General features: G+C 42.2%; 1 protein-coding gene across 25 annotated transcripts in view; it reads left to right on the top strand.

The window, feature by feature from the left end:
* The window catches only part of ZMYND11 (zinc finger MYND-type containing 11), a 101,339-nt gene that overhangs the window by 8,720 nt on the left and 68,732 nt on the right, over positions 1-23,887 (top strand). For 7 of the 25 annotated variants that reach the window (XM_083704897.1, XM_083704891.1, XM_083704910.1 and 4 more), the window contains exon 2: positions 17,051-17,120. The exons of 15 other annotated variants lie outside the window; for them this stretch is intronic. The gene's annotated coding sequence lies outside the window, so the exon portion shown is untranslated. Of the gene's footprint in view, positions 1-427; positions 447-4,377; positions 4,526-17,050; positions 17,121-23,887 lie in introns of those variants that run through there. 3 more of the 25 variants (XM_083704904.1, XM_083704906.1, XM_083704905.1) reach the window with 3 other exon arrangements.

Genomic DNA, 23,887 nt, shown 5'->3' on the forward strand with positions numbered 1-23,887 from the left:
AACACTGTGCTCTGTCTGACAGTGCAGAAGGTTTTGTTTCCTTCTAGTTTCCATCAGCCACTTTGACCTTTACACTTGCCTTTCAGCAGAGAGATGCTTAATTGATATAACTGACAGCTTTAAAAATTGGCATGTTGTTCTGCAGTGAGCACTGAATAGGTCCAGGTGGTAGCTGTGGTGGCCTCTGTTGAGACGAGTTTAATTTTCAGTTCAGTAGGTAATTGATACATCAGATTTCAAAATGGTTCCAGTCACAGTGGTTTACATGTGTAAGCACTCGGGAGATAAGGCATCATGGTAGGTGGAGCTAAGCTGAAAACAAGCAGTGGCTTGACCAGTCCTAGGAAAACACCATTTGAGATTGCAAGGAGGAAGGACTGACAAATGTAAGCATGTATTTCTGCCATGTAAACAGCATTGGTGTAGCCTTGAAAATCATTTAGGGGGTAAGTCATCCAGTGTCCTGCTTCATTGACCTGTCCTGCTTTGACTGGTGAAGTACTGGTTTTTTGAGATAGGGAGAGAGATGGTGCCTTGGTAGATGTTGGCCATGCTGTTTTTATGCTTGGGAAGAGGTGGTCAGGCAAAAGGGTCTGTAGGAGAAGGGGTAGCAAAGACCTGGAAAAGCAGAATGCAGGCATTTGAGAAGGCAGTAGCTGATGAGGGTGGAGACATAGGAAATGAGAGCTGGGACGTGAAAGTTGACAAAATGCAGCTGTCTAACGGAAGAGTAGATGCATAGAAGAAGTGTGAGAGGGGAAGGAAAACTGAGAGACAGTAAGAGGAGCGTACTGACTATGTGATATGAGTTTAGCACATATCCAGGCACAAGGAATCATTTGAAATACAAAAAGGTAGCCCCAAGAGCACTGGATATATTCGATTGTTGAGCAGCAGAACTGCCGAGACTATTGGGAGTAATGAATACCTCTGAATAAGTACATAAGGACCTAGTTGCTGGATCAGATCAAAGGTCCATCTGGTCTAGCATTGCATCCTGCAGTGGACAGCCAGATGCTTTCAAGGAGACCACAAGCAGTGCGTGGAGGCAACAGGCTTCCCTTCCTGATTACCCACAGCAGGAACTGATAGCTACACACACACACACACAAGCTCCAAACCTGGTGGTTGTATTTTGCTGTTGTGGCTGATTGGCCGCCCTGTCATCATGCCATCCAAGCCAGTGATCAGCATTGCATCTTGAGGCACTGGTTTCTAAACTGTCATTGTACAGTCTGTGAAGTTGTACATTTTGTCCTTTATCTGCTGCCAATCAATCTTTGTGGAGCTGTAATATTATAGCTCGGAACACTGAGTAGTAGGGCTTTAATCTGTTTAATCTGTAGACTAATCTGAATCAACTAAAGCTTTAGTTGATTAATTGGTTGGAGAGAAATTTTAATCCATGGGGTGGTTAATGAATGGTATACTTTTGTATCTGTTGGGGTTATTGTATGTTTCTGTGAAATAAAATGAAAATACTTAAGATGTTTTTTCCTCCTAACCATAAGTACTACCTTTGTTAAGTTACGCTATACTTTTCTCATTATCTCCTAAAAACACTAGTAGAAGTTTCATACAGCACAAATGAATATAAACACAATGGATTAATTGGTTAAAAGGCAGATAATTAATCAGCTAAACATTCTTTAATTTGTTGACAACCATACCAAATCTCACTGCTGTGAAAGAGACGTGAAGTCGCTTAGGAACCCTGAGCAACACTGAATTGGTAGTTTGTAACCTGCCTTGAAACCTTGTGAAAGAATAACCTAACAAATGTACCTATTACACGTTTTTATTATACTGTACTGCACTTGTGGTAATGAAGCATGATTGGCTGAATTGGTTCAGTGACATCGAATAAATAGCTTGCAGTCCAGCTTCTGTGAGAGAAGGGAAAGTTGTCCGTATGGCTGGGATTCAAATGTCACACAAGGAGGATTGGGCAAAGGCTCCAGGAATATAATGATCAGGGAGACCAGGAACAAGGACGCTGAAGGCAGAATAGGCAGTGGACTGAGAAAGAGGACCCTACGGCTAGAGCAGGGGGAATTGGATTTGAGAAAAAGAGAAGTGCTGCCGGAAAGGGCTAATAAGGGAATTGGTTCTGAAGAAACTCGCAGTGCTCTTTGCTAAGGGAAGAGAAGTCCTAGAAGAGCTGGCCAAGAGACAGTGGCTAAAGGAAGTTGAGCAAAGTAGGGAATGATCTGTAAAACAGGAACCAGAGGAAACAATGTGTTGTAGAGATAGGGAGTTGAAGAGGGGGACAAGCCAAGGGGAAAGTACCACTGCTGCTGGGAACTATTTAGAGCCCATAAACAGTCCATGTTGGGTGGTAGTGGTGGGGATGAATTTCTCTCATTCATATATATATCTATATCTATATATGTGTGTATATGTATATATATGTAAAGGTACCCCTGCCTGTACGGGCCAGTCTTGCCAGACTCTAGGGTTGTGCGCCCATCTCACTTAAGAGGCCGGGAGCCAGCACTGTCCGCAGACACTTCCGGGTCACATGGCCAGCGTGACAAGCTGCATCTGGCGAGCCAGCGCAGCACACGGAACGCCATTTACCTTCCCGCTGGTAAGCGGTCCCTATTTATCTACTTGCACCCGGAGGTGCTTTCGAACTGCTAGGTTGGCAGGCGCTGGGACCGAACGACGGGAGCGTACCCCGCTGCAGGGATTTGAACGGCGAGTCCTAGGCGCTGAGGTTTTACCCACAGAGCCACCCGCGTCCATATATATATATATGTGTGTGTGTGTGTGTGTGTGTGTGTGTGTGTCTTTTTAAAACATTCCAGTCCTGTGTCTCACCTAGTAATCCAAACCTCTGATCCACCATGCTGGAGGGGGTCTAAATGAGACGGGTGGACACCAGCCCAGCCTAGATCTGTTGACTTCTGATGGGGGTACAACAGCTTGCATGGTGAAGAGGTTTTTTAATAACCCTTCCGCCATGGCTTTTGCAAGTGGAACAGCTGTTAACGTAACAGTGGCTAATTAAGCCCCTGCTGCTGCCTGCTAGGGGTTAGAGTTGTCCCATTAGTCTGCTATCAAGGACTATTTTTCAGTCACTGTTGCCACCAGATAGTTGAGTTCTCTGAATGCCCTGAAACAGGTGGGGAACTTTTGACTCTCCAGATGCGGCAGAAGTGCAACTCCCATCAGCCCCTGAAAACATGGCCAGCTGCCAGGAATGTTGGGAGTTGTAGTTCAGTAACATCTGGAGGGCCAAAGGTTTCCCCACCCTCACCCTAAAACAAGCATGAGACATGGTGAAAAACTGCTTCTGTGTTTTCCTTGCATGAAAATGTTTTTTGTACTGTGGGTACAAAATAGATACCTATTTCAGACCAAACACTTTATGAAACATGTTTCTTTATTATAGAGTAAGAAGTGTATAAAACATCAAAATGCACTGGGACTATTTATCAACATACTTGCTGTGTACGTATTTTCCCCCAACTGTGTCTCTGACTTGTGTTTGCTCATATACCTTGTTGCTCTGAAGGAGGCCCTAGACTTTTATTAGTTGTTTTAAGAAGCACCAAACTGTTCTGTGTGCAACTTGGTTTGGAATGAAAAATTGGGAAAGTTGGGGCCATGTCTTAGTTCCCACAGTTGTGTATTTTGCTTGGCTTGACACAGCACTGAACACCCGAGTTCTGCCTGAGAAGATACGTCAACTACAATTATCCACCCCGAACCTCTAGGCAATTCTTTTAAGGCCCCAAACTGTTCTGAGTATTTTATGGGTTAAAAACCATGACCTTGAACGCAAATGGCTATTCTTCAAGAAGCTTTAGGAGAGAACAAATTCAACAATGATATTTAAGCATTCCTCTGGGAAAGTACCTTTGTTCCCAGTCAAAACAGATAGCTGTTACCCTGTGCCTGGGAGAAAAGGGGCTCAGGCAGACAGGACGAAATCACCATAACACATAATAGGTTTCACATGTTCCCAGACTCTGTATTTTGCTGTTCTACTTTTAAGGGGAGCAAGTCATGGACCTTTGGAGTTACTATACAGTTATTTCTTCCTTGTTCTTTTTTTAAATTTTTGGTTGTATATCATTTAGGATTGGGACAGAAATTGTAAGGAGCGTGAATCGATCATACCTGTGCCAGTTACTTTATTAGCTCAGAGAAATGAAATGAGCGAGAAGGCAATTGTGATTCCTATAATAATCGAGTGAAAAATCTTGAAGCTGTAGCTAAGGTTAAAGGAAGTACAAACCTTTAAAATGTCTCGCAAACTGCCTTAAATCTTATCTCCTCTATCTCTTTGGGGTTTTGCTAGGCTCGTCAAACAAGTTTGCGCAGCCACAAGTTAATCCTGCTCCCGTACAGCAGCAAGAAAGATAGGCTTTGCTGCTAGACTATACAAAGTCCAGTGGCAAAGTTGAGATCCCTTTTTGTGACGGTAACAATGCTTCTTAGAAACAACTTTTTATTTGAAAACAGGAGGAAAGGGACATCCTCTGTGCCCTGTTCCATTTCTTCACTGGCAAATCAGGTACCTGGGGAAAAAGGAGATTCAGCGGTACTTGTTAGATTTGAGCAAGGTTTGGGGTTTTCCATCTTCTTTTGAAGTTGACTTTTAAGAATGTAGACGGGTTGCTCTTAGGGGTGTTCTACTAACTGCTTAGAAGTAAATTGGTGGATTTTGAAGCAGGAAATACGCTTTAGTAGTCAACGGTTTTGGCTGTTTTCCACGATAGGAAAATCTACTACAGGGGTAGGCAACCTAAGGCCTGGGGCCCAGATGTGGCCCAGTCTCCTTCTCAATCCAGCCCACGGACTGTCCGGAAATCAGCGTGTTTTTACATGAGTAGAATGTGTCCTTTTATTTAAAATGCATCTCTGGGTTATTTGTGGGGCATAGGAATTCATCCATTTTTGTTTCAAAATATAGTCCGGCCCACCATATGGTCTGAGGCTGAAAAAGGTTGCTGACCCCTGATCTAATAATTCAAAACCCACAGAATTTTCATGTATTACATTTATAATTAGTTGGATGAGACGTAACCAGGCAACTTAAAGGAGAGAGAAGGAAATGTTAACAAACATTAGCAAACATACTCACCCCTTTATCCTCCCAGATGTTACATTAGATGATTACCAAAGAACTGGATTAAGCGATGAGTGATATCAGAAAGAATTCTTCATTAATGCCCCGTTTTGCCCATAGCAAACAGAGAAGTTTCCCATTTTTAGTGTCTTTTTTTCATAGAATTAAAGAGTTGGAAGGGACCCTGAGGGTCATCTAGCTCAACCCCCTGCATGCAGATCCCCCCCCCCATGTGGGGCTTGAATTTACAGTATATAACACTGAGATTAAGAGACTCTACCAATTCAGTGATCCCTAGACAGCTTGTTGTATTATTGAAAAGTGCATAGGAGAAATTTAAACAGGGGAAACTTGACCTATTTCTGTGCTATTTTCACTAAAAAACAGAAACAAAACTTAGTGTTGCTTGAGGTGAGAGTCTCTTAACAGAACATTGCTTCCTACAATTATTTCAGGGGAGTTCAGACAAATGGGTAGAGTCTCATTGTGAGACTTTTGAGAGCTGAGCGTTCATTTGGATCCTGGGTGAGAACCGGGAGGCTGAGAGTGTTTCAGAAGGAAAAGGAATTGATGTTGATTTTATATATAGATATTAGTAGCTTTGGATTAATGTAACATTTCTGTACGGAACTGTTTATTATTGTAATATTTTGTTCTGTTGTCGCTTCTGTTTTTTTGTACACCACTTAAGAGATATTTTTTCAACATATGAAGCCGTATAGGAATTAAATAATCAAATAACAGAATAATATTTAGGAGCACTGTGTTGCAATGGTATAATATAGTATTTGAGTCATACAGTAATCTTCTATATGAAGCTGCCTTTTACTGAAATATTGGTTCATCTAGTCAAAACATGTCTACACTGGCTGACACCCGCTCTCCAGGGTCTCAGGCAAATTTGTCCTGGCCCTGTCACTATCGGAGGGCAGATCCGCACCATTTAAAACGCATTTAACACACATTTGAAGCACATTACTTCCCCCAAAGAATCCTGGGAAGTGTGGCTTGCCCCTTACAAATACACATTTCTCAGTACCCTCAACGAAGTACAGTTCCATCAAGGGCTTTAAATGTGTGTTAGATGCACTTTTGAATATATGGTGTGGATCTGCCCTAAAAATATTTCACTGCAGATCCTGGGGACTGAACCATGGGCCTTCTGTATACACGGTACATTGACTTGTACTTTGCACTCCTCCCTCCCATAGCAAGGGCAACCACTTCAGTATTTATTACAGATGGCACATTCTTTGTCCAGGAAACTGAGTGGATTAATTTAAATCCAGGCGAGTTAAAACCATTATTTAAATTGCCAAGGAAAAAAATGATCTAAGGTTGCGATCCCTTTACACACCTACCTTGCAGTCCCTCCGATCTCATTGGGACTCACTTCTGACCTGGTGTGCGTTTGACTGTACTGTAAGCCATTGATTTAAATCAGTTTTGGCATTGCATACTTCATACATTTCCTGAACAAGGATGTGTACTAATTAGTTGTAACAATATGTCATAGTACGTTATAATCATTAAAAGATATTGGTTTGCAGCTGAGTAGAACCTTTTATACAATCTAGGAACAGAATCCAGTCTTGGAGCAGATATAAAATAGACCCAGATTGTAAGTTTCATTCCGTGCAGTAGGAGAGTTGCACGCATGGAGTACAACTCGTCTTCAGTTTATGGTATTGGGGGGGGGGGGAGTTAGGATCCAAGCCTTAGCCTAGGTGCCACCAACTTTATGCACCAACTCCCATTGGCATTTCACGGCACAGTTGCATCACATGACAGCATGGGTGCAGGGAACAGCCTTCGCTGCCATTTTGTTGCTGTGGGTTTGTTTTTAAGCCCTCCCCCCCAAAAAAATATTTTTGTCATCTTGTCGTGCTTGATTTCCCCCTCCCTCCGCAGCTTTTAATCAGTAGACGCCGCTCCGTTGCTAAATTCTCTCCACTACTTAAATATAGTGAGGCAATCAGTACCCAATTACATATCTTCATATTAACTAATGAATTGCCTTTTTAGATATGCCACCATAGTTTAATAATAAATTTAATATCTGAATCTGATGTTTTTAAGTAATAACAATCCGAATATGTTGCCGAGGCTTATTATGTGCCGCTTAATTTGTATTGATGAAAACTTGTTAAAATTAAAAACGTTATGAGGTGATTTGTTTTTCCCTCACGGTGGTGGAAAAACGAAACAAAACAGCTTTTCTCCAAGATTTTACCAATAAAAATAATTCCTAGTAATTACTGTGCCAATCTTGTGCTGAATTAATGAAATTCTGCGATAGGGCTGCTCATTTACTGCTTCTTAAAGCAACTCCCAAATTACAGGGGGGAAATGTCTTTTTTTTATGATGTGTTTGTCTCCCGCCTTCCTCGTGTATTTAAACGATGGATCCAGCTCATGTATTTTTGGACTGTAGTGCTGGTGCCATTAAAGATAAATCACTAAAATGGCACCATTTTGCCGTTCTGGTAGATAATGAATTGGTGACAGATATTTCTGAATTCCGTTTTGAACGTTCACTCATATTCTCATTTAATTATGTGAAGCATTGTAACTAATCACTGCACTTTCAAAGATCTCACTAGAACAGGGATGTCAACCACCGTGATCTGGCTGGCTTCCAGGCTGGGTAATTATGTTCTGCCATTCTGAATTCCTCCCGCAGTTTTGACTGGATGTTACGACAATTATTTATTTACACTGAACGCATATGAATGCTGGCTGCTTGCGGCGCGGTACTGCTGCACAAAAGCGGCAAAAATCCCAGCTCCCTAATAATTTTAAATTTTGTCTATAAAAAGGCGGAAAGAAGAGGTAGGGTTTCAGAAGATTGCGAGTGGGGAGCATGTATGGGATCCTTTACCTGCATATAAAATGGAGGAAGAATACATTAGAAGGAAGGAGAACACATTCTTAATCATTAAAGATGCATGAATTGGAACAGGACAAAACGATAAGGGGAAACGGAAAGGGCCGTCTTATGGAGAGAATGATAGAAGCATATACTTTTATAAACTTGATGACTGTGTTCACGTAACTTCCAGGGCTGGCACCATCCTTGCATCAGGGAGAAGAGAGATTCCACCCTCAGAAGCCCAAGTCACCTAACATGCATTGTGACCTAACACTTACTTCTTCAGCCTGTGTAGGGGTAGCATCCTGGCAAGCTGTGTGAACTGGGCCAAATAATCTCATGGCTCCTTAAGGGCTGGCCTATACAGTGGTACCTCGGGTTAAGTACTTAATTCGTTCTGGAGGTCCATTCTTAACCTGAAACTGTTCTTAACCTGAAGCACCACTTTAGCTAATTGAGCCTCCCGCTGCTGCTGCACCACCGGAGCACGATTTCTGTTCTCATCCTGAAGCAAAGTTCTTAACCTGAAGCACTATTTCTGGGTTAGCGGAGTCTGTAACCTGAAGCGTTTGTAACCTGAAGCACCTGTAACCCGAGGTACCACTGTACATGCAACAGAACGAAGGTGGTAGAATAGATGGAATCACTGCAGGTTGCAAGTGAGAATAATATATTTTTTTAATGTTTCCTCATGTTTTGGGAGGAGCACACATAGGTTTCCTTCCCAGCTGTCTTCTGGCTCTGCTAGTTTTGTTATTTTCAGGAATATCCCCCCCCCCCCCCGGGAAGGATTAAAAAATGATTTCTCCCCTGCCTGCCATCTGAAATTTTATCATCCATTCTGTTGGTTCTTCAGGGCTCTGCCACTGCATTACTGCCTTCCTTCTCATGCAGATCAAGCTATATTGGATATCTGGCCATGAACTTTCATAGGGTACAACCCACAGCATCAATCACATGCCATGCATCTTATTTGATATTCATAGCTGTGGTGGTCATATCTGTACACTGCCGTGAATTCTGATCTGCAGTGGGGTGGTGCAAAAAAAATATATGTCTTAAATAAATAGAAATATCTGCCAGAAACTAGATGGCATGGCTCGGATTTTGTGATGTTAACAAGGGAGATTCCACACTTGTACTGCATTTAACAATTACCATTTATTCTTCAAGAAAATGATAGAGGGTGCTTTTTACAAAGAAAATAGATAAATATCTGGAAGCAAGCAATGTTTCTCACCCCTTGCCTACCCTTCCTATTAACCTGATGCAGTGCAATTCTGTGCATGTCTCCTCAAAAGCAGGCCTCACTCGGTTCAGCAGGATCTACTCCCAAGAGTAAGTTTGCTTAGAATTGCATTCTTACACACTTGGTCCATCTAACCCAGAATTGTATAAACAGGCTAGCATTGGTTCTCCAGGTACTCAAGCCAGAGGTCTTTCCCAGTCTTCCTTCCTGCGACAACAGGATTTAGACCTTAGGACTTCTGTTTGCAAAACATGCCCTCTGTGGGTTTCGTCATAAGAACCTTCCACTTGACAGTTAGCTAGAAAGCCATCAAAAGCTGGTGATACTAAATGAAAGCAAAAGAAATCCACAAATGTAAATCGGGAGAAGCTTCACCAAGTTTGAAAATGCAATGACTATTTACAAAGCAAATCCCGATTGTATTGAGTTAAGTTCAACTTAAAAAGCTGTTTCTTTGGATGTGAGCTGTGCAGTCGTCTGTGTGCCTTGGCTTTTTGCCCAGGTTACACGTTTCCTTAATGATAGGGGTTTGATCCAGAGCAGTAGAGCATGAGCAAGGATACACGATTTGCACGTGCCTCAACAGGATGAAAGGCCTAATTAAATGGGTGTTGCATGCATGTGAATGGGATTTAAGCAGTCCCAGATCTGTACGTGGCAATCAGCTGCTGGCAAAGAACAGCCCCTTTCTCCTGGTGCATTGCATGATCCACTTTGGAACTTTTTGTATCGAGATCTTTATTTGAATAATAGTAGGAACAACATGCTGTGCCTGTTCCCATATTCACAGATGAAAAAGCACAAATGATGAGCGGAGTTTGAGAAACTAATATGTGTTTTTGTTTTGAACTACTGTCCTAGTAATTTGTGGCTGCAAGTGATTTTTGTTCATGTGTTTTTAATACCATTATAATTTTATTTTGGGGGCCACTTATCTGCTCATATCTTAAAGAAGGATGTGTAAGTAAGGCTTCAACCTTATGTTTGCATAGCAGGGAGCAAGTTCCATTGAAAGTGTGACTTCGCTTTTGAGTAAATGTGCATAGGATTGTATTGCGTGCCTGGAATAGATCTCAGCACTTCTTCTTGATAAAGATTTAAGGGTGGACATTGAACTGGATTAGTCTAATGTCTTATTGCTCAAGACTCGTTTCAGATGTTACCGTTCACTTACTCGCATCTTAGACCTAGATAACATATGATAAGGGTGCTTTGATCTGATAATCCAGACTTGGGTCTGGATTTACTTATAACACGTGAGAAACTAGAAAAGTTACAATAAATGTTACTCCTACCTCCTTAAAACCTGCATTGAGTAAAATCCAGTGACCAAGACTCCATGGGATTCATTATAGTCCTTCCTGTTATGGTATATAAGTTGCAAATTCTAAATTTACTAGGGAGTCTTTAAATTTTGATTGGGAACTTTTCTGAAAGTTATGTGGTTCATTAGTGTTTGCTTACATACCAGTGCAGGAATAGTTTATTCCATTTATATGGCTTCCTGTTGAAAGCCTGCACACATTTTTAAAAACTGCCTTCCTTCCCCATTTTTCTTCAAGAGTAGAGGGCGGCTCACAACAGCTAAAAATGAAGGGTTCATGGTGTTGGAGAGGTGCATCTCAAAATACACAGAAAGATACGACATTTGGGGCAGGCAAAATTGCTGAAATAATTTCTGTACTAAAGCTACTGGAACGTGGCCAACAAATATACATATATACATATTTAAAAGATCTTAATGTGTCAGCAGTTGAATAAATCTGTTATAACTAAAATAGGCAATGTTGGAGAACTGTTTGTGAATAACCTTACTATAACCTTGGAAGAGTGTTACGGAGTAATGATTGTAAGGCCATGGCTAGGGAGCCTCGGGTCCAAATCTCGGCGCTTCCATAAACCTCGATGGTTGAACTTGGGCCAGTCACTCTTTTTCAGCCTAACCTATTTCATAGGATTGTTGTGAGGTTAAAAAGTGGATTGTATGAGGTGTGTATGCCAGTTTGAACTCCTTTGAAGAAAGGCAGGATAAAACTGGAATGAAGAAAACATATAGGTCAAGGTGTGACCAAAATAGGAACAGAGTTGTCTTGAATCACAGCAAGAGTCAAGGGAAAGCAGCGATAAGACTAAAGAAAGGTTTGGAACTGCAACTATAGTCCTGGGCAAAAAATGATCTTGGGAAACAAACTGAACCTGAAGGCCTTGGTTTAAGAACAACTTAGTTTATGAACAACTTGGATTAAGAAGAACGCTGCAAACCCAGAAGTAGGTGTTTTGGTCTGTGAACTTTGCCTTGGAATAAGAACATGTTTTGCTTCCTCTTGAGTGTGTTCCATTTGTAAATTGAGTCCTCTGCTGCTATGGGAAAGCACACCTTGGTTTGTGAACGCTTTGGTTTAAGAATGGACTTCCGGAATGGATTAAGTTCCTAAACCAAGGTACCACTGTACCAAATATCAGTGATCTGTTTACTATCTACAAGATGAGTTTGCTGAACAAATGATGAGTGCTTTAATCTTTGACACCTGTTGTGGGTAGGCAGGTGCCTAGATCCAGACTTCCCAACCTCTAAAAACAAGTTGTCATAGCTGACAACACAGACCACCCATGTGGTGGGCAAGAAGTATCATGTAGGCATCTCCTTGATGCCGAATATAGATATCCTGCCCACTACTCCACTTGACAAACTTTTCAACTTTTTTCAGATGGTTGGACTGCATCCAGAAGGTGGTGGTTGTCTTTAAAGACCTTGGTAGGACAGGGATCAAATTGCAACCTTTTCATGCAGCTGGGTATTCACTGTGAGCTTCTTGCTGCTTGTGTCTCAGCTGGGAGTGGAGTCAAATCTCGGCGTTCAGTAATTATCCCTCTTAGCAGTTAAAACTCCATTTTAATATCTATATCCTATCTGGGTTGGTCAGTCCTCTACGTGGGTGGCCAAACTCCATCAGGGGATTGTGGCATACCTTGGCTAGGACACAGAGCATAGGTGGGCTCTGTGTGTGGCCCCCAACACAACCTGAAGCTCCCATCAGAGTTTCTTTCCGTTTGTTTCCTCCTTATTGTTCCTAACTTGGCTGGGTTGTGTATGGGGGCAAAATACTGCAGCCATATAACACCTTGCTTGAGGAATTTGTAGCCAGGGCCAGTCTGCTACTTGGTCAAGTTCAAGGTGTTGGTGCTAACATATGAAGCCCTTTCCAGCTCAGGACTGTTAACTTGAAAGATTGCCTTATCCCTTCAGTGTTAGAAACTGAGAAGTGAAAACTAGGAGCTAAATGGCACCTTAGACCTAGGTTATGGGCGCAACAACTGATTGTTTACGCTTTTTTAATGACAAGAATGCAAAGCTGAAAATGAACAAGCTGCAGCTAAATTATTATGTTCATTTTTCACACTGTCTAGTCCCTCCCCTGCTTACCCCCCTGATATTCTTAAGAGGGTCTCTTCTCCAGTCTTCAGAGAGTAGCTAGAAGTGGGGAGGCCGAAAATGGTCCTCCTTTCCTTCCACTCTGCAGTTTTAAACTGAAATCTTAGGCACATTCCTGCGCCCAGAGCTCACAAACTGCGCGCTCTAATGAAATTCCCTGTCGCAAAATACACCTAGAACAATGGGAGTTTCGAACACTTTATCCCTTATATATCCAGTAGGTCACTGCGGTCTGCTGGAGAGCTTTTCCTGCAAGTTCTAAAGATATCAGAAGCTCACTCCACAGTAACACAAAGCAGGGCTTTCTGTATGGCTGCCCCCATCAAGATATGACAGGCACCCTCTATCTCCACTTTCCAGAAACTGAAGACGTTTCCCCCTGACAGATTTTCAGTTTGATGAATGAGTCTCTGCCATGGGTGTCTATTTTGTATTGGTTTTTTGTGTTTATTTAAAATATATCTGGTGGTTTGGTTTTTGTGTTGTTTTCACTGTTTCTTCCCTAGTTTTGTTGTGCGTCACTTTGAGACGTGTGCGTTGAGTGTGATTAAATGAATCATGTACATATTGCACATTACCATTGTTTGCATAATGTTTGTAGTCTAAAAACATAAAGGTAGTTAATACAGCCCCCGTTGGCTTGCACAGTTTCCATTCTTGACCTCACCTGAGCATGCACATTGCAGCAATTTCTGCTCTCAGTTCTGTTTCTGATGAAATTTGACATCCTACTTAAGAGTTGGTCCTAAGAAAATGTATAGATCTGTAGGTCCGTAGAAAAATCAGTAATACGTAGCATGTTGGGAACTTCAATTCCTCCTTTTTTCTTCTTCAGTCTGGAACCATGACTGTACCAAAATCAAGATATCTGTTTTTGTCTCTCTCTTCTCTGCCCCCCCATACACACTCCTTCCCTCTCTTTCCTCTACTTTGATAAATAGACATTTGCTCTCCTTTGCACCCAGGGATAGCCAAATATGCACATATGTAGCATCCCAAGACACATCCAGTCACAAGTCTGCACACATGTGAACCATCCTCTCAAATATATACATGGGCCCATTTCTCCCTTCAATCAATAGCTATGGAAGGAAGCAGGGAAGTAGCCTTTGATGTTCTGTAGAAGGCAGACAAAAGCACTTCCTCTGCAATCCTTTTTTTTTCTCTCTCCCCCTCCCCTCATTCTTGTCCATTCTCTGAAGCCACAGCCAGTTCCACCTTGGAACAAGCATTGATACACATCTTAAGGTGTATGAACACTGAACGATAAAGCTGCATGTTGTTGTCTTGTTTTAAGAACCTGTTTCTATTGACAAACAAATTCTGGGCTTGGTAATAGGATGAAATGTGATCCTCAAAAACAACAACACCCAAAGCTGCTTGATAATAATTTGTTATATATGACATTGTATTGCAAGCAGCATCCCTCAGGAGGAGATTTTGGGCCAGATTCAACTAAATAGTGGCTCTTGTGGGAGCAGTGAGTCCTGCTAGGGCAACAGGAATTCCCTCCCAAATTGGCTCTGGGGGTCGAGAGAAACCCCAGAGCAGTGTGTTGCAGCAAGTGAGCAGAAAAGCTTGCATTTGACAGCATGGTCGCATTAGCACAAAGCTGAATTTCTTCGTTTGGATCCACTTCAATCCGTTTCTGTTCCATTGTTGGCCCCTCTCTCTGGATTGTTTGTGAGAAAGCCGAAACAGGTTTATTTCATAATCTGTCATCATCTCTTGCCCTTCAGGGCTTGCAGCAACTGTGGTTTTCCACAAAGTGAGATGTGACACTTGGCTGGGTTGCAGCCGTTTCCAACTCTGGGTCGTATTGGTAAGCTGCATCTTAAAATTTGCTGAAAAGCAAAAGGCTCCGTGCTGTGGCTTTCTGTCCTTGCAGAGAAATGGTCAGGAGCCATTGCTATAGCAGTACACCACTGTGACGTGTTGCTCTGTACCAGTGTTGTGAGCCAGGGCATGGTACTACTGCAAAATGGTGGGTTGATTCTTTTGCAGTTAAATGGCTGTAAATAAGACATGGAAGAAGTGGTGTGGCCGAAGAATTATAAATATTTTACTTATACCCCACGCAAGAATATTTTTGGTGTCCCGTTTATGAATATATTAGCAGCCTCGAGCCTCGTACCCAGTGCTGCTCTGTAACTTGAAAAAAATCAGTGCATCCAGTTGTATCCAAACATAGACGAAAACCTGCTTCTTGATCTCAGGAGCCACCATGCAGAATTTGGTTACCTATCCAAATGCGTAGTGAACAAGCAACTTTCTATCCTTTGGTCCATCTCGCCCAGTTCTGTCTACTGTGATTGGTAGCAGTTATTCAGGATCTCAGGTAGAGGTTCTTCCTAGATCTCCTACCTGGAGAGCTTCCTAATAGCAAGGCATGTGTTCCACCACTGAGCTATGGCCCCTTCACAACCCGAGTGCCCAGTAATCTGACAGCAGCCTGTTTTAGCAAACACATAGCACAAAGTAGCCAATGTGATGAACTACAGCCACCACAACTCTGACTGCTGACATGCTAGCGAGAGTTGGGAGTCCCAACATCTGGAGGGCACCATGTTGGCTACCAAAGGCACAGCAGGCCTTTCCTCCTAGCCTGCTCTAGCCACTCTCTCCACTGCCAGTTCTGCATTTTAAATATTCTTGTATGAAGATACCTTTTCTTTTCTTTACCTGTTGCAGGCTTAAAAACTGAAAGTTTCCTTTTTTCCTTTTTGGTATAATATGTGTCAAAACACACAGGACAGGGTGACGCAAAGGCAGCCTAACAAAGAGCAGCAGTGCCTATTTTTTTACTCCTGCAAGCGAGGAAGCCTGGGCCAGAAGCCTCTGTTTAGCACGTGCTTCATTCTGATAGTTTGGTGTTAGGAACCTTTCTCCCAGTGTGGTGTAGTGGTTAAGAGCGGTAGTTTCGTAATCTAGGGAACCGGGTTCGCGTCTCCGCTCCTCCACCTGCAGCTGCTGGGTGACCTTGGGCTAGTCGCACTTCTTTGTAGTCTCTCAGCCCCACTCATCTCACAGAGTGTTTGTTGTGGGGGAGGAAGGGAAAGGAGAATGTTAGCCGCTTTGAGACTCCTTAGGGTAGTGATAAAGTGGGATATCAAATCCAATCCAAACTCCACTCCCTGGTCTCCCTGTAGTTTCTGCCTTTAGCCAGAACCTGCCCAAGTCCTGGTCTCGGAAAAAGGCAGGATATATATATAAAAAATACAGCAACTATAATAATATATCCCTAAGGTCCCAAATATAAGCATTGACTCTGCAGATCTTCTTTCAGCCGTTTCTTGTTACTCCCATTCCTGTTCATGATACCCACACCATACATTTAGAGCACATGGCTTTCCCCCAGAGAGTCCTGAGAAATGTAGTTTACCGCTCACAGAGCTTCAGTCCCCAGCACCCTTAACAAACTACTGTCCCTTAGCAAACTACTGTCCCAGGATTTACTGAGCAAACTGATGTGCCTTAAATGCGTGGTGTTGATACAGTCCTGTGCGTTTTGCCTCCCAGGTGGCATTCAGGTGTGGAATCTATTGCATATGTTTTACTGGTTATAATGCTAGCACTTCTATCCTGATTTTAATGTTCCTTTTGCACTGCAGTAGCTGCTGTGTTAAGGAACTGCGACTCTTTGATCGATATGCTGCCACATCTCCCAAAATTTTTAACGGCAGAAAAGAACTGGGTACTGGGATACTGCTCCACATTTCATCATACCAGGGACACTGCAGGAAAATTACAGTGCAACCTTCTGCAATTTTCCAAGTTAAAAGGGTTGCAAATAATTTCTCCCCACCACCCCAGATTTCCAAAAGGGGCTTTTGCATGACATGAAACAGGAAGATATAAAGAAATTTTGGGAAGGTGGAATAAAATGCCATCTGAATGCCACCCCAATAAGCCCTTATTTGCTGTTATGGCAGGATTTAAGATTTTGTTTTGTCCCTATTAGAGTAAGTAGCGCGTGTGCACACACACACGGAATAAATTCTTCTTCCACATAATTGAAGGGAATTTGGTTTCACTGGATCTTGTGATGGGAGCATAGGTGACCTTAAAAAGGGGGGGGGGGATAGATGCGAAAAAGCACAAAAAAAATTTTTTTGGAAAAGGATTAGACTACTTGCATGAAATCAGATCTACCAGCAGCTGTTGCCCATGATGGGTCCTTCTGAGTATGCTAGGAATCAGAAGTTGCCACAGTATTACCTGCCCTATGGATGAATTTTCTTCCAGAGGCATCTTGGCCTCCCAAATAAATAAAAAAAGCATTATAGACAGAACAAAGCTTAAGATCAGCAGATGCATCAGAGCCCTGCGGTTGCTGGTTCAGGTGACTGGCTTGCGTTCGTAAACTCACATGGCTGTCATTTGATTCCATTTTTTCCTCTCCTTGTTCCTGTCTAGTATCCCAGCATCTCTGACGTCTGCATAAATCATTGGCCTTCGTCATCATAAGCCCCTGACAATTTTTGAAGTAGGTCTTTCTTTTGTTCTTGCAATGTTGTGTGTTCTTGTCAGCGGCCCCTTTGCCCAGGATTAAATAACCCCACGTATATAAAATCCAGTTGCGGAGGAGTCCACCTACTGATCACTTGCTGCTCTCAGTTCAGTGCCCACTATTGTATTCTAATCAATAATCTGGAGTGCAATCAGGAGCAATGTTCAGAATTCACCAGGTGCATTTTGCACCTGGCTATCGGCCACCTGCGACCAAGTGAAGGTGGCCCGTTGCCAGGATGGTGCCTGACGTCTCCACTCTCCACCATCTGGAGGTGCATGCCAGGGGATCCTTGGATCCTGACTGTTTTCACACGCTAACAGCGCATCCTTTGGAATTCTATCTGGGTTATTTTATCTGTGCAATCGGAACAAAATTCAGGAACAAAAAATGGTATTGAAAAATACAACTTTCGAGCTACCTGGCCCCAAAATGGCAGTTAGACATTCTGTTTAAACCCTGGTTCAAGGCACCATTTGGCACCTATATATCTGAGTTTCTAACACTGCTTTAAGGAGCCAGGTTTCTGGAGGGAAGCCATGTGTTAGGGGTGACAGATGCCAGGCTTCTCTGGGCAAACTGACTAGAATCTTCCTTGTCCAGGATTACGAACAATAGTGTAAGCATATACTGAAGGTGGCTGTACAGTGGTACCTCTGGTTGCAAACGGGATCCATTACGGAGGTCCGTTTGCAACCTGAAAAGAACACAACCCGCGTCTGCGCATGCGTGGGTCACGATTTGCCTCTTCTGCGCATGTGCGTGACGTCATTTTGCTCGTCTGCGCATGCGTGAGTACCTTCGGGTCGCCCCGGGATACAACCTGAAAACGCGCAACCTGCAGCAAATGTAACATGAGGTATGACTGTACAGTGGTACCTCGGGTTAAGAACTTATTTCGTTCTGGAGGTCTGTTCTTAACCCGAGGACCACTTTAGCTAATGGGGCCTCCCACTGCCACCGTGTCACCGCCACACGATTTCTGTTCTCATCCTGAAGCAAAGTTCTTAACCCGAGGTACTACTTCCAGATTAGTGGAGTCTGTAACCTGAAGCGTATGTAACCTGAAGCGTCTGTAACCAAGGTACCACTGTGTATAACAACCAAAACAATGCCAACAGCATTGGGATGGGTGGGTGGGAATCTGCTCTTGTCCAATTGTCCTCCAACTCCTGGTCAACTTTACTTTTTATGTGATTCATCTGTTTAGGCATTTTAAAGCTCTGAGCCGCCTTGGGTGCCTTGACAGAAAGGTGGTACATAAATGCAAATACACTGTTGTATGCAACGCAACGTTTAATATACACTGATAGAGGAATAATCCTCCGAGGCACTTAACATTAAAATACATGTGCCACAGTGAAACAAACAATTGCATATGATAAGGGACAACTGTGAAAAGCATGAGGCAGTACTGTGGTTGTTGCAGACAGGCTAAACGTGGATAAGAGAGACTGCAGGAAAAACTCCTCTGTAGCAGCTCATGCAAACACATTTTAAAGACTATAATGCGAACCAGATCCTCTGATCCGAAGAGGCAACAGGACCGCTGTGGGCATTCAACTGTCTGTTGAGTGACCAAAGAGACATTGTTCTAGAAATAGGTAGGTAGCCGTGTTGGTCTGCCGTAGTCGAAACAAAATAAAAAAAATCCTTCTAGTAGCACCTTAGAGACGAACCAAGTTTGTTATGGGTATGAGCTTTCGTGTGCATGCACACTTCTTTAGATGCAAACTTCAGAAACACACTTGAGTGTATCTGAAGAAGTGTGCATGCACACGAAAGCTCATACCATTAACAAACTTAGTTGGTCTCTAAGGTCCTACTGGAAGGATTTTTTTAATATTTTGTTTCAAAGAGACATTGTCTTAGCCAACCTGGTGCCCTTCAGACATTTTGGCTGTGCTGGCTGAGGCTGATGGGGTTTGTAGTCCAGAATGGAGGCTGCAATAAGTTAGGGTTGCCATATGTCTGGAATTTCCTGGACATAGCCAGAATACAGTAGTCGGAATCTGGACGTATGGCAGCCTATGTCGGAAGTCTAGTTTTTGCCGAATTTCCTTAAAGCTGAACAACTTTTGCATCCGGTGTTTTGCTTTTTGAAAGATGGCAACCCAAAATAAGTGGTGTTAGTTTACTCTCTCGGGAAAGTTTTTATTCTGAGGTGTCCATTCAGACATACAGTACTTGCTCACATTACGAAACACATTTGCACAATGCTATCTTCTTGTTTTAAATGTTGAAACAATGTTACTCGAATTGCCATTTTGTATATTAGCTGGGACCTTTTTCCTAAGCAATGGCATGGGAATGTGAGTTACAAAGTTGAATGTGCATTACATAAACTGATTTTGTGTTGCGTGGTTGGTCTTGCAAAGAAAGCAGACCTTGAAGTTGTTCTGCTATCATTTTTTCAGCGAGATAGTCTTCTGGGTCCCTTAACACACCCACACCCACACCCACCCCCCCACACACACCTTTTGAGTTTTCAAAATTTGAAGCTCACAAAAATGAATTTGCTCTTTTAAAAAATGAGATTTTCCCATAATACAGTGAAATTGCAAAAACAAACAAACATTTATTTATTTATTTATTTATTTATTTATACATACATACATACATACATACATACATATCCCGCCCATCTGGCTGGGTTTTCCCAGCTACTCTGGGCGGCTTCCTACAAAAGGTTAAAAATGCATTAAAACATCAGTCATTAAAAACGTCCCTAAACAGGGAGGGAGAACAACAAAACAAAGGAGAAAAACAAGAAGAAAAGAAACAAACAATAGAAATAAAGAGAGGAAATATAGAGAAAGAGAAAATAAAATAAATCAAAAGAAAAGAAAGATTAGCAAAAAAATACAGAAAAGGAACTTCTGATTTTCCTTCTGCTGTTTACATAAAAGAATAAAATATGATTACTTAAAACCTTCGGTCCATGCGAACATCCATCTTCTCCACTTTCAGTTAAACAGTACTGTATTTCTTTTAAGTTAAAGTGTCTCAGAAGCAATCATTTCTTTTTCCCCAGGAAAAGTCCGAGATGGGGTCCCTAATTGTTATTATTATTAATAAATGTTAGCCATATTTTATCTTTTATTGATTCCCAACACTATTACTCCATACTGAGTGAGAAGATGTTGCTTTTAGGGAGTAGGGGAGCAAGTCGTTAAGCCCCGGGATGCACAAATGCCACCAAACCTGTTTACAGGATTTTTGGGTATCAGTCACTGATATTAAAATTTAAGAAGACTGTGTTGATTCTCTAGGGTGTCACTTTCCTGATTACAGCAGTTTATAGATTCTAAAAGGGGATCTGTCATCTGTTGCAGGGGGGGGGGAAGAGAACAAATAGTCTTGTGGCACATTACAGATTGACAAATTTTATTATGGTATGGACTTTATGTGAGTCGGGAGGGGGAAGCTGTATTGGGTTCAGAGGGAAATGTCCAGAAAGTAGCAGTTTAGTTGGAGCTAGAATAAAATAAGCACAGTGATCCTTTACAAGAGCACCTAAAATATGCAATAAAAAGCAATAGACGGTTTGTAAATGGATGTAATAGATATTTAAAATTATTGGGTAGTTTTGATGTGGGGTTTTTTTTTATTGGCTTTTGCGGATGGATTATTCTGCCTTTATTCAGCTGATTTATTTATTTATTCTTTTGTCTATAACATTTTTATCCTGTTCTAAAGCCAAAGAAAGGCTCCAAGAGCGGTTTACAAACAGACAGTCGCTGCCTCAAACTTACAAACTGAAAGACATGACACAAAAGGAAAAGGGATTGGGAGGGAGGAGGAAAAAAAGCAATCTTAGGCGCTATTTCTTAGTTGCAGAGTTCTTGTTATGAGCAGCTGGAATGGAATTATGGAGTGGTTTTTATATGATGTCTAGATTCATCCAATGATTTTATGCTTCAGTGAACTACTTTGAAATGTGTTGCATGCATCTATACAAGCATTTTTTTACTTGCTACATTTATATCCCAATGTTTTTCTGGGGGTCTCTTAAGGGGAAGTTTATCCTCATGAGAAAAACCAAACCTGCGAGGTCAAATAAGGCAGAGAACAGGAGTGGAGGAAACTGAGTCAAAGTGCAAGTAGATATATAGGTACCGCTCTGGTGGGAAGGTAAGCGGCATTTCCATGCGCTGCTCTGGTTCGTCAGAAGCAGCTTAATCATGCTGGCCACATGACCCGGAAGGTGTACGCCGGCTCCTTCAGCCAATAAAGCAAGATGAGCACCGCAACCCCAGAGTCGGCCACCTTTACTAAGAGAAATGTTACAAATGCCAGGGATAAGTCAGTCCCTGCCCTCAGAGTGAGGAGGGCCCAAAATTGGCAGAGAGGCCCTCTGGTCTCATCTCTGCCTCTCCCTCTCCTATAGCCTGATGGATTGGCACCTTTAGATGACATTTATAGAGAAAAAACCCACATATTGCTTCTAATGAGGCCACATTCCAAAGTTCATTTCCTGTTGCATTTATGGAGATTCATGCATAGTCTTGCCCTGGATTATATCTTCTGTATACTGTCCTTTTGCATCCTGCCAGCATACAGAATGAAATTGCTCAAAATGCAGTTGGAGGTGTTGCCAATCAGCTCTGATGTATTGGCCCTGCCTTTATCATTTTCACATACTAATTTCAACACAAAAATAGATTCTTTTGTGGGGCTAAAATTTTGTTTAACTTCTTTTCTCCCCTGGCTGTGATCCGGAGAAATACACTGGTCTGTCTTGTTTGTGTAGTGCAGGCATAGGCAAACTCAGCCCTCCAGCTGTTTTGAGACTACAATTCCCATCATCCCTGACCACTGTTCCTGTTAGTGAAGGATGATGGGAGTTGTAGTCCCAAAACAGCTGGAGGGCCAAGTTTGCCTATTCCTGGTGTAGTGGGACTTTTCCCAGCCAAGCTGGAGTAATACTACTTCTTCTCTTTTACCTCCCCAACGAGTTCTCAAGGGGGTCTTTGCAGCTTAGGAATGCTTTAAAAGCCTTTGAAGCCAAAGCGGGGAGCCATGGAGCAAGGAAGCGAAAAAAGATGCATATTCTCTTACGTAGATAAAATAGATTGTTGGGTCCTCACCATTTTGATTTATTGATCTTTTTAATCCCTTTCCCCTCTCTCCTGGCTTATTGAATTCTGCTTGACAGATGTCTTTGAATACCTAGCTGGTATAAAGTAATCTGTATATACCCTACGTCACTCCACAGGATTCTCTGTGTTAAAGGGAACTGTGTCCATCAGTCCTTTACTGCTTGTGAATATTTTTGGGTAAGAGGTCTAAATGCATAAAGTTAGTGCTAATAAGACAGATTGGTGGAGGAATGAGAATTTTAGACTATCAGACCATTACAGGATTGGAGGTTTACTTCAGAATTTTAAAGTAAAGGCAACGGCTGATTTGCATAGGGGGTTACATTCCTGACCCCGGGCGGTGTGTGCATAAGACCATTACACTCTGTTACAACCCCGCCCAGTTAGGCTCCCTTTTCTGGCCACTTCCCGGTCTCTGTGATGTGTTCAGTTGCGCGTCAGTCGATTGTTGCCTGGAATGCGCATTATAATGGAGATTATGTGTTGGAACAGAATAATAAGCCAGTATTTAAACATCAAATCTTATCTTGTGACACCTTAAAGACTTAAGGGTTATAGGAAGTATCCAACTAAATTCTACTTGAAATCAGTGGGCCTTAGTTAGCCATGCCCATTAATTTCAATGGATCTGCTCTGAATGTGGCCATCATTGCATGCAGCCCTGACATATTTATTATGGCATAAGCTTTTGTCGACCATAGTCCATTTCATCAGATGAAATCGGCTGTGGCCGGGAAAACTTATCCCACAATAAAGAGATTCATTATGTGAAGCAGCAAGATAAAGAACTTGGCAATGTGAAGGAGCATCTCAGGCAGTATAAATGGAAAACAGAAAGTTGTTTTTTCCCCTCCTTTCTCTTTCACATAATATTGAGATGGAGTTGGTACCTCTCTTTTGGAGAAAATTATCTGTATAGGGTCCAGTACCAGAGGTAAACTACCAAGAACTATTGCCTGAAAAGGTAAAAATATCAAGCTGAGGTCCTACAAACAATATGTGATATTACTGGATGTATGTTGCCAGATGCTCTGAGAGAAAAGGTGCTTATTTTCCAGATCCTGTGAAGCTTGAGGCTCTTACTTGAGATTTTAATCATGTTCAATATCTATTCAGTAGTAGGTCTTACTGAGTTCAGTGGGGCTTACTTCCAGGTAAGAGGGTCTAGCTGAGAGAACCAAAATTGACAGAGACGTTTCTCGCTATTAAAGATACAGCTTGTGTTCTAAGTTTGGGCATCAGCTATAGCCTCCGTTTGGCAGTGCAAAGTGTTCCCTAGGAGTTCAGCTCATTCCATTTTGTGGTACCTATGACTTGCAATGCAAGGTCAACTTGATCGAATCCTTACAAGCAAAAAGAGGGCAGTCCTTTTCAAGGCTAAGCGTAGACATTTGATTTCTAAGTGTTCCCCACTCATCTCTTTTCTTTTTGCCCATCTTGCGTTCTTCCCTTGCTGTTGAACTGCCTTCTGTGTCATCTTGGGAAGTTCTTCATAATTCACACCAAATAGAGCTGTCTAAAAAGAAATAGGAAGATGAGCTGATGACCATTGCAGTAGTTTTCTAAACAGCAAGGAGTTAGTCCGTGAACAACGTGAATTTGTGGATAAGAGAATTATTGTTTTCACTGTAAAAATGTCTC

The sequence above is a fragment of the Podarcis gaigeae genome, assembly GCF_964106915.1.
Source record: "Podarcis gaigeae genome assembly, chromosome: 12".
In the NCBI taxonomy this organism is placed as follows: Eukaryota; Metazoa; Chordata; class Lepidosauria; order Squamata; family Lacertidae; genus Podarcis; species Podarcis gaigeae.